Source organism: Vulpes lagopus, chromosome 21 (assembly GCF_018345385.1).
Source record: "Vulpes lagopus strain Blue_001 chromosome 21, ASM1834538v1, whole genome shotgun sequence".
Classification (NCBI taxonomy): Eukaryota; Metazoa; Chordata; class Mammalia; order Carnivora; family Canidae; genus Vulpes; species Vulpes lagopus.
Window position 1 is genome coordinate 23,923,549 of NC_054844.1, and position 16,513 is coordinate 23,940,061.

The 16,513-nt window shown below is 39.2% G+C and overlaps 1 protein-coding gene and 1 pseudogene across 8 annotated transcripts in view; both read right to left on the reverse strand.

Annotated features, from left to right (window-relative positions):
* The window catches only part of LMNTD1 (lamin tail domain containing 1), a 443,243-nt gene that overhangs the window by 312,556 nt on the left and 114,174 nt on the right, over positions 1 to 16,513 (reverse strand). The window lies entirely within an intron of this gene.
* On the reverse strand, positions 12,822 to 14,916 carry LOC121480121 (annotated as a pseudogene).

The window sequence follows — 16,513 nt, forward strand, 5'->3', positions numbered from 1 at the left end:
ATTGATGACAGGTCTTGAGTGCTTACAGTGGGTTAAGTAAATAAGAGAAACAAATAAACACAAAAATTATAATTTTTTAAATGTTACATGCCAAAGAAGCTTTGGAAAGATAATTTTGATGTAACTGCCAAAAGTGTTCTATATTTAGCATATAAAATTTAGAATAGGGCAGCCCCCATGGCGCAGCGGTTTGGCGCCGCCTGCAGCCCGGGGTGTGATCCTGGAGACCCGGGATCGAGTCCCACGTCAGGCTCCCTGCATGGAGCCTGCTTCTCCCTCTGCCTGTGTCTCTGCCTCTCTCTTTCTCTCTGGGTCTCTATGAATAAATAAATAAAATCTTTAAAATAAAATAAAATAAAATAAAATTTAGAATAGAAGATTAGCCTTCCCTAATGCAACCACCTATAGCAATGGCAGGAATGAATTATGTAATGTGATGGTAGTACTAAGGAAATTAATAGTATCTAAAATATCTTCCAATCAGTAAAAAGGAAGAATATTTTTCAAAAGTTGAAAAATTGCCTGCTGAGGACTTCTAAGAGAATCTGGAAATTTAACTGAGGAGATTTTTTATTCTAGTTAATTGATAACATGACACCAATAAAGAATTATTTCCTAATGCCAACACATGGATACAAATAAAAAACATAGTATGGTAAAATTTAACTTTCTTCAGCAAATGAACAAAGAGCAAAATAGCAAAGCAAAGTTTCCTATAGATATAACTGAAAATAAATTACAGGAGAGTTTTATAGCACTTAAAATCTTCAATTTTTATAGATTTCCAAGTTTGCTGAATAAGGACTCGGGGCCCATACATTTTTAGACTGCATTTTTTTCTGTGCCACAAATGATTTTCTATATATCTTTTTTTCCAAAGCTAGTGAATAGTTAAGTTTCACTGTCCCTTTGTATGAGCTGTATCCTATAATATGGGTAAAGAAAACAACAATAGCACTTTATGGGCTTTATATAAAGTTAGTGGAAAAGAGATCATCTGGGTAGTTATTATTTTACAGCTTCTCTTAGGCATTTATTTGGTAGCTCATGGGACACGCAATGTACCATGGAAGCAAGAGTTTGTTTTAACCTTTAATAGTAGCTTCTCCCTAGATCCTAGTTTGGACATTCAAATCAGTGTTCACACTTGAAGTCCTATAAAATGTGGAGTGAGGAGTAGGGAACACAGGTAGAATAGGTGAGACTCTTACAAGAATCAAAATATCATAGTACTGGATTCTGGACATTTTTAATTCTAAGTAGTCTAAATATTTTCTTGTTAGGTAAAACTTGAATGATAACTCTTCATTAAAAGAGTACTGGGGGGTAGCTCAGTCAGCTAAGTATCTGACTTGATTTTGGCTCAGGTCATGATCTCAGGGTTCTGGGATCCACCTCTGCATTGGGCTCCCCACTTAGTGGGGTGTCTGCTTATTTCCCTTCCCATCTGCCTCTCCCCCTGCTTGTACTCTCTCTCAAATAAATAAATCTTTAAAAAATTTTTTTTAAATAAATGATAAAAGAGTACTAAGTTTCTAATATACAATATGTCATGTTTGCTTGTAGATATGTAGATATCTACATACAGATACTTTATTTTCAGTTGTAAGATTGCTTTAGTTAGAATTCTAGACTCAGGAGTTATTTGTTATTTAACCACTTCATGCCTCAGTTTCCTTGCCTATAAGTACTTATTTGAACTCTGTAAAATGAGGATAATATCTACCTTATATATGATACTGGTATTAGGATTAAATGAGTTAATACATGTCAAGTAGTTAGAATAATGCCAGGTACAAATATTAGTATATTTTTTATGAAAAAAAAGTAAAACTGTATATATTCTTTTTACTCATCTCTAACTCTTTTGTGCAAAACCTGTTTTTTACAGCAGTGGCTGCTGTGGTTTCTAATCTTAGCATGGAGAGTTTATTTAACTGGATGTAGGAAGGCCATGGATTTACAGTGTTCTGATCCTATCACACCCAGGCCTCTGCTTTACACTCTAACCTCTTATGACAATGACAGAATCACTGCCATCCAACTTGCCTGGCTGCTTCTACAAAACAACTTAATTCTCTGTGTCCAGCTCACGGGGAACAGATGTTAAAGTGAAAAAATAACACCATAACAATTTCCCCTAATTAGCACCTTTGTAAGTAAACTGAACAAGAAGACTGAACTGTCCTAGAAACTAAATTACCCTCTCATTTGTGGGCGAACCTTCCAGCTTAGGGGATGAGTCATTACAGTGGAGATAACTCCTCCGTGCCTCTTCTGTGAATAAATGGAGGCTTCAGTCTTTCAGGTTCTAAATCTGGCCATTTCTAAGAGTACTTTAATCATTCTCCATTTTTTAAGAGCCCATGTTTTCACACTATCTTTCTTCCTTTTTTTTTTTTTTTTGGCTTCTTCTCCTTCATAAATACAAAGTGAGATAACTGTACTTTTAACATTATAACTGACTAAGAAATTCCACTATTTTGATGACCTCCTATCAGGAACAGCATAAAAATATTACCAGGGGCGCCTGAGTAGCTCAGTTGATTGAGCGTCTGCCTTTGGTCCAGGTCGTGATCCCGGGGTCCTGGGGTTGAACCCCATGTCTGGCTCCCTGCTCAGCAGAGAGTCTGCTTCTCCCTCTCCCTCCACCTCTCCCCATGCTTGTGCTCTTTCTCTCTCAATAAATAAATAAAATCTTTAAAAAATAAATAAATAAATAAATAAATAAATAAATAAATAAATAAAAATATTACCAAATTAAGAACTAGTAATCTCTTAAAAGAGAGAGAGAGAGAGAGAGAGAAAGGGATTGAGGGGAGGGCGTAACCATTTTATCACAAGAAGTTCCCAGTCAAAATCCCATCATACCAATGATGATTTTAGATGTTCTAACATGAAATCCAGTATTCATTTGAGAATATTTTCTCCTGACTTAACATGCAGTATCCTCTGATAGCATTAATTTTAATATAATGAAAGGAAACTCTAGCATCTCAACTATTTCATTTGCATGCTATAATTTCTATATGATTCAGTTCCATATCAATTTGAAGCCCAGGAGCCGAAAATAAATGTATCATTATCACCAAATTGCATAATTTTTTCTCTTTATAAAGATGAATTTATTCTTAAAATAAATTTATTCTAATCCAGCTTGAAATACCAGCCACTATCACAGTAGACTATTCTGAAGGCTAAAAGAAAAGCTAAGGGGTCCTCTGGTCTAAGTCAGATCACTTTTAGAACCCATCAAGGAGAGGGGTTTCAAACCCCATCTTAGGATTCCCAAAGGAAAGAAATTCCATAACATCTCCCAATAACTTCTTCTGCAGCTTTGACTATAGGGTATGACAATATAGCAATGAAATATATATCCATAAATCAGTCTTGAAAATCTTTCATATTCCACAAAGGGAATTTCTCAGGTCACTAAACTAATATTTTACTTTTCCTGCATTAGACAAGTTTGTTTTTTTTTTTTTTTAATTTTTATTTATGATAGGAACACAGTGAGAGAGAGAGGCAGAGACACAGGCAGAGGGAGAAGCAGGCTCCATGCACCGGGAGCCTGACGTGGGATTCGATCCCGGATCTCCAGGATCGCGCCCTGGGCCAAAGGCAGGCGCCAAACCGCTGCGCCACCCAGGGATCCCTAGACAAGTTGTTAAGATGAAATTTTAGCAAGTTGTCTTTTATTGAGCCTCTTATTTTCTTTTTCCTTTAGTGTATTTTAATAAATGACATAATTCTTACTAAAAATTCTTTATTTTGACTTAAAGGATTTATTGTGAAACTGCCCCTATGGTGATCTTTAATCATTGTAGATAATATTGTTATCTATGATATTCTTCTAAAAAAAGGCCCATACTTATTCTCTCATGTAAAAGGAAGGAAGGAAGGAAGGAAGGAAGGAAGGAAGGAAGGAAGGAAGGAAAGAAGGAAGGAAGGAAGAAGTAAAGGAGGGAAGGAAGAAGGAAGGAAAGGAGGAAGGAAGAAGGAAGGGAAGAAAGAGGGAAGGAAGGAAGAGAGAAAGAGAGAAGGAACAGACCAATACACATTACTGATTGGTTATGGATAGCTGGAATATTTTTGCTGCAAGAATACTAACCAATCCTTTTAGGAATTTGTTTTGTTTTGTTTTTTGTTTTTTTGTTTGTTTGTTTTTTTTCTTTTAGGAATTAAGTACAAATGCAAGTTTATGAAAGTCTATCAGTTTTTATAGCTTATAAGATTGAACGTTCCTTTTTCAAAAGGACTCATAAATGTTTTTGTTTCACAAAGAATGTTTATCTTCTTGAGTTTCTTTCATATGCTCCTAAAGAGCAATGTGGTTTTGTTTAGTAGGTATTTATTAATACCCACTATCTATCAAACACTGTGTTCAAGGATGGAGATACAAAGATGAGTAAAACCAGATTCATACCCGTGGAGCCTGCAGTCTTGCAGGAACCACCAACACATAACAAACACATCATTTCCATGCAAGGTGCAAGTGCCATAAGGTAAGCTTCTCCTGGAGTATGGGAGGCCAAAGGAATATGACGTCAGGGATGGCTTCCTAGAAGAGTTACTGTAACTAGCAAAATTTCTAATTTATTTTTTAAGAAAATAGTCTGTGTAATAGAAAGTTTAAAAATACTCAGTATTTATGGCAGGGAACTGGGAGGGCATGTATTAGAAGGTGAGAGCAGTAGGAGGCAGAGTATAAATCAACTGTGTCACTGACAAAAGATTTCATCTAAAACGCTCAAGCAGAGTTGGTGAACATTCACAGATATGCTGCTAAAATTCTGACACAATCACAATCTGTTTTTTTTCCACACCAAGCAATTCTCTGACACTGGCCGAATGTCCTACAATGCAACTCAATTCTGACACTATCTATCTGAAGGTAGCATAAGGTTCCACAGATTAAAGGTTCAGTCCCATAAGACCGGCCTCCCTACCCCACCCACCAACACACACACTTTAATTCCAGGTTTCTGACCCACCAGCTATAAACTGGTGCTTCCCATGACTCCCTCCTTGGGTTTGGTTAATTTGTTCAAGCAGCTCACCGAACTCAGAAACATTGACCTATATTTACCAGTTCATTATAAAGGGAGATAGCTCAGGAACAGCTAGATAGGAGAGATATTGTTATCTATAGGACAAGGATATAGGATATTGTTTCTATAGGACAAGATATAAGAAGGAGCATACAGCTCCCACGTTCTGAGTGTGCCACTCTCCTCAAACGTCAATATGTTCACCTACCCGGAAGCTCTCCACACCCCATTCTTTTGGATTTTTATAGAGACTTCATTACATTGGCATGATTGATTAAATCATTGGCCATTGGTGACTGAACTCAATCTCTAGCCCCTCTTGTCTCCTAGAAGGGGGTTCCCCTGGTAACCTACCCTCATCCTCAGGAACTAGCCAAAAGTTACCTCATAACATAAACTCAGATGTGGTTGAAACATGTTTGTTATGGATATCAAGACACCTTTATCACTCTTATCACTTAGGAAATTTTAAGGATTTTAATAGCTCCCTGCCATAAATGTGACTTAGAGCAAATACATATTTCTTATTATAAATCACAGTATCACAGTCCCCACCCTGGTCTTCAAACACAAATCACTAATAGCAAAATAATCATAAAAGTCAAAAGATATTGGCAACATTACTAAAATCTCATTCAGTTATCAATAACTATCCAGACCATAATCATCATATCGTATGAAAATGTCTTCTAAACTAAGGCCACTCAGGTTTTCAGGCTTCCTTTCCATCTTCTCAGGTTCCAAAAGCAATAGCAGCGCCAGCAATATATGGCTTCACCATGGGAAGAGACATACCATTTCTTGCTCTGAGGCTTTTTTGAGATGTTAATTTAATATTACATTTCCCTCATTACATAACCCATTTATTTATTCCTTTACCCATAGCTATTATTTTTCTTTCTCTCTGTTTATATCCAAACTTTCACCTGGGAAGGGACATTAGATTCAGTCACTGTGCTGGTCTAGATTGCAGGCAGCAATACTAGTCTAGAAAGTGCCTCCCATTCTATCCATACTTACTATGATAGGTAAGTTTACACAAATGCAGAACTAGTGGGCTTGTTTTACCACCAGGCAATATAGCTGCATTTACTGTTAATCCCAATTTTGCCAGATGGGGTAAAGGCTCCCCGCCCCACCAGGTCCTTAGGAATTCTGACATAAATATTAAAAACATAGTGACAGTTTCTTACTTAGAAATTATCCCTGGTTCCAACCCCTGTAGTTGCAGCCCTATGACCACTGTATCAACTCTACTTATTGTTTTCTCCCAAAGAAGACTGCATTATTATCACTTGGATGCTTTAAACAGAGAAATATACTTGAAGCCATACTTCTGGAGAAAGGACTAGAGAGCATCTCTGCATTTATTTTTAAAACAATAATCCTAGATCAGGGCAGCCCTGGTGGCGCAGTGGTTTAGCGCCGCCTGCAGCCTGGGGTTTGATCCTGGGGACCCTGGATCAAGTCCCACGTCAGGCTCCCTGCATGGAGCCTGCTTCTCCCTCTGCCTGTGCCTCTGCCTCTCTTTCTGTGTCTCAATGAATAAATAAATAAAATCTTTTAAAAAAATAATAATCCTAGATCATTGTTTCATAAGAAACTTCCCTCTATCCCCTGGGTGGACCAGTATTTGGTAATCACCTTTTAAAGAAATGACTCTCAAGTTTTGATATATTTAAGAATAAGTGGGGTTGGGGCACCTGGGTGATTCAGTCAGTTAAGCAACTGATATCTGCTCCAGGTCATGATCTCAGGGTCCTGGGATCAAGCCCTGAGCCCTAAGTCACATTCTCACATTTGGTGAAAGTTTTAACACACAGCAGACATTGGTCAGTGCCCACCCTTACTCCTTTGGCTTCTTCCAGCTGCCAATATTTACATCTCTGGCCTGAGGACATTTCCCAGAACTGAGGGCCAAAAGCCTTACATAACAAACAAAATAGAAGAGCCTGGATGAGCAACCTCAGAAGCAGCCCTCAACCAACAGCTCTCAGGGACTCACATGTATAAATGTTCCAGCTCCCTGGCTCTTTGGTGAGGTGATTCTGGGGCATGTGCTTACCTGCAATGAATAAGCTCTAGCTGCTCATTGTGGTAGCTGGCTTAATAATGCACCTTTCATACACTGCCTTCCCTTCCCTGTATTCTTTCCCTATTCCTCTTACACTGATGTGCTAAAGCTGGCTCAGACCAGGTCATGTGAGCCTGAGAGCTAATTGTTAATTTCAGGAATTTTGCAAGCCAGATTACTTCATGTTGTAGCTTGAAATAGGCCATAGTGGGAGTATTTATACCCCAGAAATGGGCTATAAAGGAAGGAAGGAAGCCTTCCCCAAGAGCCAGTTGTTAAACATTTACCATTAGACCACTAAATTATGATGTTGTCATTATTCACTTGTTCTATTAATTAGTCAATCTTACTGCAACAAGTAGACAAGGACTGGCAGTAGATCAAGGTTCACTTCAAGGTATGCCTCATAAAACTGTACTGGATTGTAAGAGATCAAGAAAGATGTTGCCTAGATAGGTCATCTTTCCATTGGGCTTTGCTTGGGGGTTTACATATACAAATAGTTTTAGGAGACTAAATTTTCAAATCCTCAACTTTCATAAGTGCTCTTTCCAAAAATTGATTTGCCAAAGAATGAGGCTACTTCTCCATGGTCCTTCTCCCCATTTTATAGAGAAAAAGAAATTCCTTCACACACACACACACACACACACACTCACACACACACACACACACACCCCAAATCTCACTACTGGGCATTTCTCTGGGTCTCCAAGAAACTTTTTTCTCTGGGTAAAAGTCTCCAAGGCCCCAAACAAAGTCATATAGGGAAAGACTTATTTGGAAGAAGACTCCTTCCATTATCAATCAAAACATCTTGAATACACAGAATCTTCTGTTCACCCCTGTTTTATATGTATCTACATATAGATAAATAAATATATTTTTATTTTATTACAATATTTTAGAACATAATATTTTATATATTTAATAATACACAATATATAAATATACGTGAATATAAATATATATAAACATAGTTGTTAAGATGAAGTTTACATTAAAAAGGAAAATATTTTGACCTCTTTTGAAATTTTCCTGAATTCAAAACAATTAAGGAAATACAGATTAATAACTCTGATTCTTTTTGTTGTAATTGGAGTGCTTTACAGGACTACCTAAAAATTTAAGACTTTGAAAGACCCCGTAGCTATAAATTTTACATGCCTTCTTTGCTATTTAGGGTGCTTTATCCAGTAAGGTAATTAAGATACATATAGTCAAATCATATTGTAAAATATTTAGCCAATTACATGAATTCTCATTTCATTTTACAAGATATTCAATATTTTCTACTTCTTAGTAACAAAAAAATGAATTTACTGAAACTTACAATTAAAATAAATTTTAGATGTCAACTTAAAAATGACTGAAAGGGGATATAGTTTTTAGGAAAATTCATTTACTGGGCACAGGAGCAAAGAAGTTTGGCATTTCGAGCTGAGGCTACTTTCACAGATCCTTACTATTAGCCTGGGAAGTCCAGCATCTACAGAGGTGGATTCGACAGGGGCAAATAATACCCTTCCACAATATCCAAAAGAAAGAAGAGGAAAAAAAATCCTTCTGAAAAATTTACTCTCTGCAAGTGTTCATCATAATTGTTATTTAACAAAGTGCCTTCATTGATGTGTGAAAAAAAAGTTTGTGAAAACAATCTAGATGTTACTTTTAAAGCACTGTGATCTTTGAAAAAAATTATGTATTTATTCAAATATATACAAGTGTTGCTCTAACTTTATCAGCACATATGCTCAAATATACACATCTGAATATTGACTTTTATCATATTTAAAAAGAGTGGTAAAAGGAAAAAAGGAAACCCTCTAATTTCTATGAATAGTCATTAATCCACAGCCAAGAGTATATCTCATTGCTTTATTTTTTCAAGCATATGAAAAAGTTAGCTTTTTTTAGATCCTATGATCTAAGTGTACCTGATGTAAGTTCTACTATGGAGTCATACCAGATAGTAAATGTCTCTATTTATAGTATCAAAGCAGTAAATGTGTTTCTAACATAGGCTAAGCCTGGGTATTTATGAGGCACCTGCACAGTCTTTAAGAGTTCATTGGCAGAACACATTGAATCATTTCTTCTAAAAGCATCTACTAAAAACAACCCTCTTTTCCCTCTTTATTAGGAATTCCAGAAGTTATGGTCTCCCATAAAATCGAAATCACGTGGAAGTAAAATTTATATTCTTCCAGAAAGTTCCTCCCAGCATTACAGATGATGTATCTGTGGCCCTCAAACTCTGTGGCAGCCATCTATAGTGACTGTTCCAATAAAATTCTCAATTTTAACTTGTTTTGGCAACTTGATGATTACATTTAGCCAGGTTGGAAGTGTAGCGGCAAATAACATTTCCTTGATCAAGAAAAGAGAAAGTGAAAAAAAAGAAAAAAAGAAAAGAGAAAGTGTGCGTATATGTGTGTTTTATCAAACAGCAATCTAGGGCCTCTGGGTGGCTCAGCTGATTGAGCCTCTGGCTTTTGGTTTCTGCTTAGGTCATGATCTCAGGGCTGTGAGAAAGCCCGCCATGGGCTCCTGCTCAGCTCCAGGTCCACTAGGGAGTTTCTCCATCTCCTGCTCTGCCCTCTGCACATGCACACACATGTGTGCTCTTTCTAAATCAATCAATCAAATCTTTAAAAAAAAAATCTAAATGGCTACTCTTTGTTTAAATAACTGTAGATATTGCCTTACTTTTTTTTGGCATAAACAATGTAAAGAATGGCAAGAAATAAACTCTGTTTTAGTGGAAAGAATCCATACTTATTTTGTTTTCTAGAAATGGGTGAAATAATCTATCCTGACAGTTCATCTACTTGTGTATGTTCTCTGGGACTTCCTCTTCTAGGTGTTGGCTCCTCCAGTGTTGAGAAATGAAGAAATGGGACCAATGCCTCCTTACTTGACAGAGCAAGGAAGGCTGCAGTTCTGACTGTTGTCAGTTCTGTTTCTCTAACCAAGAACAACTGGCTTTGTTGCTGTCTGTGTGCCTGGGGCCAAACACTGGTCTGGAAAACATGCAGTTCTTTGCAGGACAGCCTCCATTGCAAGGTTTCCAGATTTGGAAGGAGGGCTCTGGACAGACTACCCACCCACTCTTAGTTCCCACCCCTGGCCATCAGCCCCACAGTCTCTTGCTTCAAAGAATTCCTCTTCCAGAAAATAGTTTAGCCCCATCCCTCTCAACTTTCATGCTCTTTTCAGCCTAAATGGAGGAAGTACCACTGTGTCTGTGCAACTTGCTCTTCCAGGCTGTTTCTTTGCAAATCTTTCTCTACTTGTCCCAGGAGCAACTAGCACTCAGCAGGCCCAATGGGTCTCAAATTTTAATGAAGAGATCCTTAGTTTCTCACTCTGTGAAGGTGGGGACAGCAGAAGAGTTCAGGCACCCTGTCCCCTGCCATCCCCCATCTATTCACGCCCACCCTCTCCACCCCACCTGCCCCATCCCCACAAACTGTCTTGGCAATCTTGAGATCTCCTTTCCTTGGTCTTGGGAGGTGATAATGCATATATATGGAAAGAACAGCTTCTCTCCACAAAGACAGAACCTTTCTAAAGGCAGCATTTTCCCTCCACTCACACAGACACACACACACACACACACACACACACACACACACACAGTTTACTTGGGGAAGCTGTAAAGCTGTAGGATGGGGAAGCAGGGAAGGTGGTTGGTTATAGAGCTGGTTCTCAGCACCAGCACCTCTCACTATACCCTGGCAGCACTCAAAATGTAGGATGTGAGGTATTTGGTGCCCTTAATCCCTCAATAATACATAAGGAACAACATTTCTATCCCATTATGCATGGAATGATCTAGATAAGTCACTAGGCAACTTCCTGACTTTAGGTACATTTGTTTGTTTGTTTTTTTTTTTTAAATGCAGATACCCAAGCCATGGACCCGATCAATTAAATCAATTTCTGGTGAGGGGATTCAAATACCAGTATTTCTTTCTTTTTTTTTTTTTTTTTTTTTTTTATGATAGTCACAGAGGGGGGGGGGGGGGAAGCAGAGACACAGGCAGAGGGAGAAGCAGGCTCCATGCACCGGGAGCCCGACGTGGGATTCGATCCCGGGTCTCCAGGATCGCGCCCTGGGCTAAAGGCAGGCGCTAAACCGCTGCGCCACTCAGGGATCCCCTTTAGGTACATTTGAGAGAGAGTTCTGGACTCCTGCTCTTGCCTTGCTGATGTTCAACCTTCCTGCTGATATTGACACTAGTCAGGCAGTTCACTGTTTCTCCTTAGTCTCAGAATAGTACCTGGTATATGGTACAGATACAAGATACAGACCAAAACTTATTAACTCAGGTACTCTCATAACATAAAAATATACAACAAACTCAGTGAGGGTTAAGACCTAGGAGCAGAAACTGACAGCTAAGGTCATCCTATCATTTTCCCAAGGACCTGTGCATATACCCTAGTTCACATCTGCCAGAAACAGCCTTCTCTGTATATGCATTTTATACCAAGCAGAATATTCTTGAATTACTCCCCATCCTCGCTCAACCCTGAGGGAAAGAGCATGCTGGATTCCCTTGAGTTGTGGTTACTTCCATGTTTATATAAAAGATGTATGCTTTTCCTCAGGTGATAGATTTCTTTTTATTTCATTGGATGTGCATTTTATCCAAATCCCAACACCTCAAGGCAGAAGTCCAATGGCAAAGCTCTAGCAACATCATTCTAAGTGGCACCAGAGTTAAATGTATAGAACTATCATTTTTACAGAAATCAAAATATATGCATTAAGGCAAGGCTACTGCCCAAGGCTCCTGTGTTTTGGGGACCATAGAAAACAGATACCTGTGTAGCAACTGAGGTGGTATCTATTGGAGGAAAAGCAATAGCTGAGTAGTTGGTGAAAGGAAAAAAATCACAAGGTCTTGAACACATAATTCTAGAAATCTATAATTTCTAACAGTTATCACCAAGGAGAAGGGATAAGATTGTCCCTTCCCTAAGACACATTCTCCAAGAGGTCCCTGAGACTTCTTTTCCCTACAATGGTTACAATAGCACTGCCCTTAAAGGTTTTATTACCAAAATTCTGCCTGTTTCCAAATGTGGATGGAGGAAGGAAAACGAATGAGGGATATATTTGTATGGAAGTGACTTCAAAACTCTGAAATTATGGAGCTGTTATAAATGAGCTTCTACATGGTTATGACTCCAGAATTTTTTTCCAACTCTGAATTTACAGGCACGAAATTTATTTTTCCTTGGCCACAGATATACATCTGTTAATGAAAGTGAACTTCAAAACATGTTTCTTTTCTCGAGGTTTATGTCATGAATGAGCAAGGGAGAAATGGAACTATCTAGGAAAACCACTGCATGGTTCTACCTTCTTTTTAAGTATCAAAAATACAACATCACTCCATTCTCAATTATATTCTTATGTACAAAACACATAAAAGATTTATAACTGATTTCTTAATTTACCTGCCTTGATAAAAAATTTAGAGTGTTAACAACTCATTGCATTATAGAATTATAATCTCTAATTTGATTTCCTGGTAGTATACAAGAATTAATCTGTCCTTCCCCAGTTGAATGTGTCAGTAACTCCTTGGAAGTAAATTGCTCTTCACAGGAATATTTAGAGAGAAAACAAACAAACAAACAATCTTATTCTCTAGGAATATATTTTATTATATATTTCTAAATATGTAGTTATATATGCAGATTGTCCAAGTTTATCAGGATCATTTCTAAACACTGCCTTAAAATAGTGCATAAAAGTGCATGGCACATATTAACTAAGTTAACAATCCTCCAACTTCACCGGGTCCTACAACTCTTGCACTGCTCAGCCAATACTAACAAACTATAAGATCCAAATTTTATAGTGAAAAAGCCATATTAAGAATTAACTAGCAAGTTCTAGGCACACAACCCTGTCTCTTCTCCAGAGAAATGGAAAGTTAAAATAACATCAATAAGCTGCTTCCTGAGCCCTTATAATGCTGGGTACAATGCTAAAGTCTTTCCATATACTTCCCACTAAATTCTTGTGACAACCCTATGAGGTAAGTATTTTAGAGATGAGAAAATTCTCATTCTCTAATAAGAAAAAGCCAGGGACTGAATTGCTTCGACTTGATTCACCCAGTAGACGGGGGTTAGGCCCTTAGAAGCAGAGTTAAGTGTAACAACAACTTATTAGTCTATAAGGCCTGAAGTTAAAGATTTCGCTTGGGCTTTTGCCTCTTTTCACACATATGACTAGAAAAGAAAGAAAATAAAACATAAGGCAGGATCCTAGAAATTTTTTCTGCTCTACGTCAAGTTTTTAAAAGGTTTGACCAGGAGGTCCTTCATAGTCCCATTTCTATTTTTTTTATTCATTTCATATTTAATACTGAAGTCCTAAAAATGATAGAAACTGTTTCTCTTTCTTAGTGAAAACAGGTGACTGTAAAAGTCAAAAAATATCAGTGTCCCTCTGATCCCATCCTAGATTTTCCTGCTGTCAGGTGGATCCATCATAAACAGTGTATCTCTGAACTCCAGGTATTTGAAAGTAGAAGACACGATTGCATATATAATAATTAGCAGCACAACCTAAAGAGTTTATCTCACTCTGAACAGCTGTTTCCTCCAGACTCAGGGCCAATATTAAGAGAAAGTCAACATATTTACAAACAAGATTTAATAACGCTCACAAGAATAGATTTTGCCCCCAAATAGGGAAACTACACATTGTTTCAAAAGGTTATAAATGCAGTGCCTGAAAAATCCGGCAGGTAAGCAGCAGGACTAAGAGTCTGTTTTTGGAATGGTCTGCTAGCAAATAGGACAGAAGCAAACTTATGTTCAAGAAGCATTTCGTCAAGGGAGTATGGGAGGGACAGCACTATTTACATCCCAGTCTGCAACTTCTCCCTTCTCCCACCCTTAGCACCGTCTGGTCATCTTCTTGAACTTCTCATAGTGATAGTCGTCAGTGGCCTTCTCATTAGCAGGACGCTTGCGGTTAGGAGGGGGCCGCTCAGGCTCTGGCTTCTCGGTGTCACCCACTCTCAAGGGTCGGGCTTTGGGCTCATCTTCGTTTCTCCGTACGGGGGCATTGAGCTCCTCATGATAAAATCGGTTGTGCTGCACATAATTCACGGCCACGTTGGTGGGCACAAAAGATGTCTCACTGTCTTTCTTCTTGTTCTGCTGCTCTGCCAGCAGACGGGCCTTGGCATCCTCCGTGGAAACGATATTTTTTATTCTAGCATCGTTGCCCAGGTCCACCTCGGGGATGTCGCACAGCATCTGGTTGGAAAGCATCTCTTCGGTCTTCTTTGCTGAGGAAACACGGATGTTTTCTGGAAGTTCGTAGAGACAGTCCTCTGCAGTCTTCGGCTTGACTTTCTGTTCTTCATGTTCCACCAATCCCTTTCCTCTTTTTCAGCTCTGTCTCAATGGACTTCATCATGTCGGCATCCTCATCCCTTCTGTTGGTTTCTGCGGAAAATGACGTCCCCAGGTGGAGGTCTTCCTCTTCACTGATCTTATCTCTGCCTCTTTCCTTCAGTTTCTTCATGTCCACCGTACCACCTGCCTTCATCTGAAAGGGATCATCCACTAGGGTGGTCTCTTCTTGTACCTTCTCTCCTACCAGCAGGGCCACAGCACTCACCCCGTTGGGCCTCTTCCTCAAGTTTTGCACCTCGCGAGTCTCTTCCAGTTTTAATCGAACCTCCTCTGAGTCCTGCTCATCTTCCTCCGACTCCCCCGGCGCCGGCGGAAACTCTTGCGGGTGACCCGCATGGTAGCGCCGGCCCCGCGGTCCCGCCGCCGCGCCCCTGTTCCCGGGCCAGGGCTCCATAGTCCCATTTCTAAAGGGAAGGTGGGACAATCTTGCAGATTTAGTTTGCTCTGACTCTCCTTAACACTGAGATGTATGCAAATAGAAGCTCCCTCATGAATATGTAAGCAGTACATATTTTCCAAATGTCCGCGTGCATTAACAGCTAATGCAGCATTCCCCCAGGAACCTTTTAAAAATCTGCCTGATGTTAGAGTGAAGGGCTTTTTTTCCTTCTGCAACACCCCAATTTTAACATCCTGTGATGTATAGTTGTTTTACATATTCTTTCATAAATGAGAAGAATTTCAAGGAGTGAGTGACAGGCAAATCTCAACTTATCAGGGGTGATTTCCCTGCACAGGGCAGCTGGTGAACCTGACTTCTGCATTCATGGAGCTAAATCCTGCACCAGCTGATACACAATTAAGTGTAGCATCATTCAGTCTAGGCTGTCAGAGAAGAAAACACCCAGGCCTCATCATATTTCTGTGCCCAATAAAATAGAAGGTATGCTAATGAACAAAAGTGATATAATATGAAGCCACAGGATCATGGAAATTTAGAATGAATGCTTAGATGAGGTTTATCTATTACATCACTCAGGCAGGAGTCCCATTTGCCTAGACATAAGAAACAACATTTATCTATTGCTATGTGACAAAAGGCCACAAACTAGCAACTTAAAACAGTGCCCATTTATTATCTCACAGTTCCATATGTCTAAAAGTCTGGTGGTTTTGGCTGCATCCTACAAGGCCAAAGTCAGAGTGTCAGCTGGGCTGAACTCTCATCTAGATGCTCTGGAGAAGAATCTAGTCTCAAGTGCATTCAGCTTGTTGGCAGAACACAGATCCTTGCTACTGTAGGACAGGAGCCTCCATCTCCTTGATGGCTGTCAGCCCAAGACTGCTCTCAGTTTCTCAAGTTCTTTGAGCCAACAATAGCACACGAAATGTTTCTTGGGTCTTGAATCTCTTTCTCTTCCTCTTCAGCCACTAGGAGGAGAAAGCTTGGGGCTTTTAAGGGCTTATGTGATTAGATCAGATGTACCTAGTTAGGGCACTTGGGTGGCTCAGCCTGTTAGGTGTCTGCCTTTGGCTCAGGCCATGATCCTAAGGTCCTGGGATGAGTCCCACATGGGGATCCCCGATCACTGGAGAGTCTATTTCTTCCTCTGCCCTTCTCCTCTGCTCGTGATCTCTTTCTCTTTCTCTCTCTCAAATAAATAAATAAAAGTTTACAAAAGAAAAGATATACATGGATAAACTCTTTTAAAAGTTAACTCTGGGGGTACCTGGGTGGCTCAGGGGTTGAGCATCTGCCTTTGGCTCAGGGCGTGATCCTGGAGTCTCAGGATCGAGCCCCACATCGGGCTCCCTGCATGTAGCCTGCTTCTCCCTCTGCCTATGTTTCTGCTTCTCTCACTGTGTCTCTCAAGAATAAATAAATAATTTTTTTTAAATAATAAAAAATAAAAGTTAACTCTGCCATATAATATACCACTTTTCAATGACTCTTGAGGAACCAGTTTAGAATTCTGCCTACTACATCTAGCAA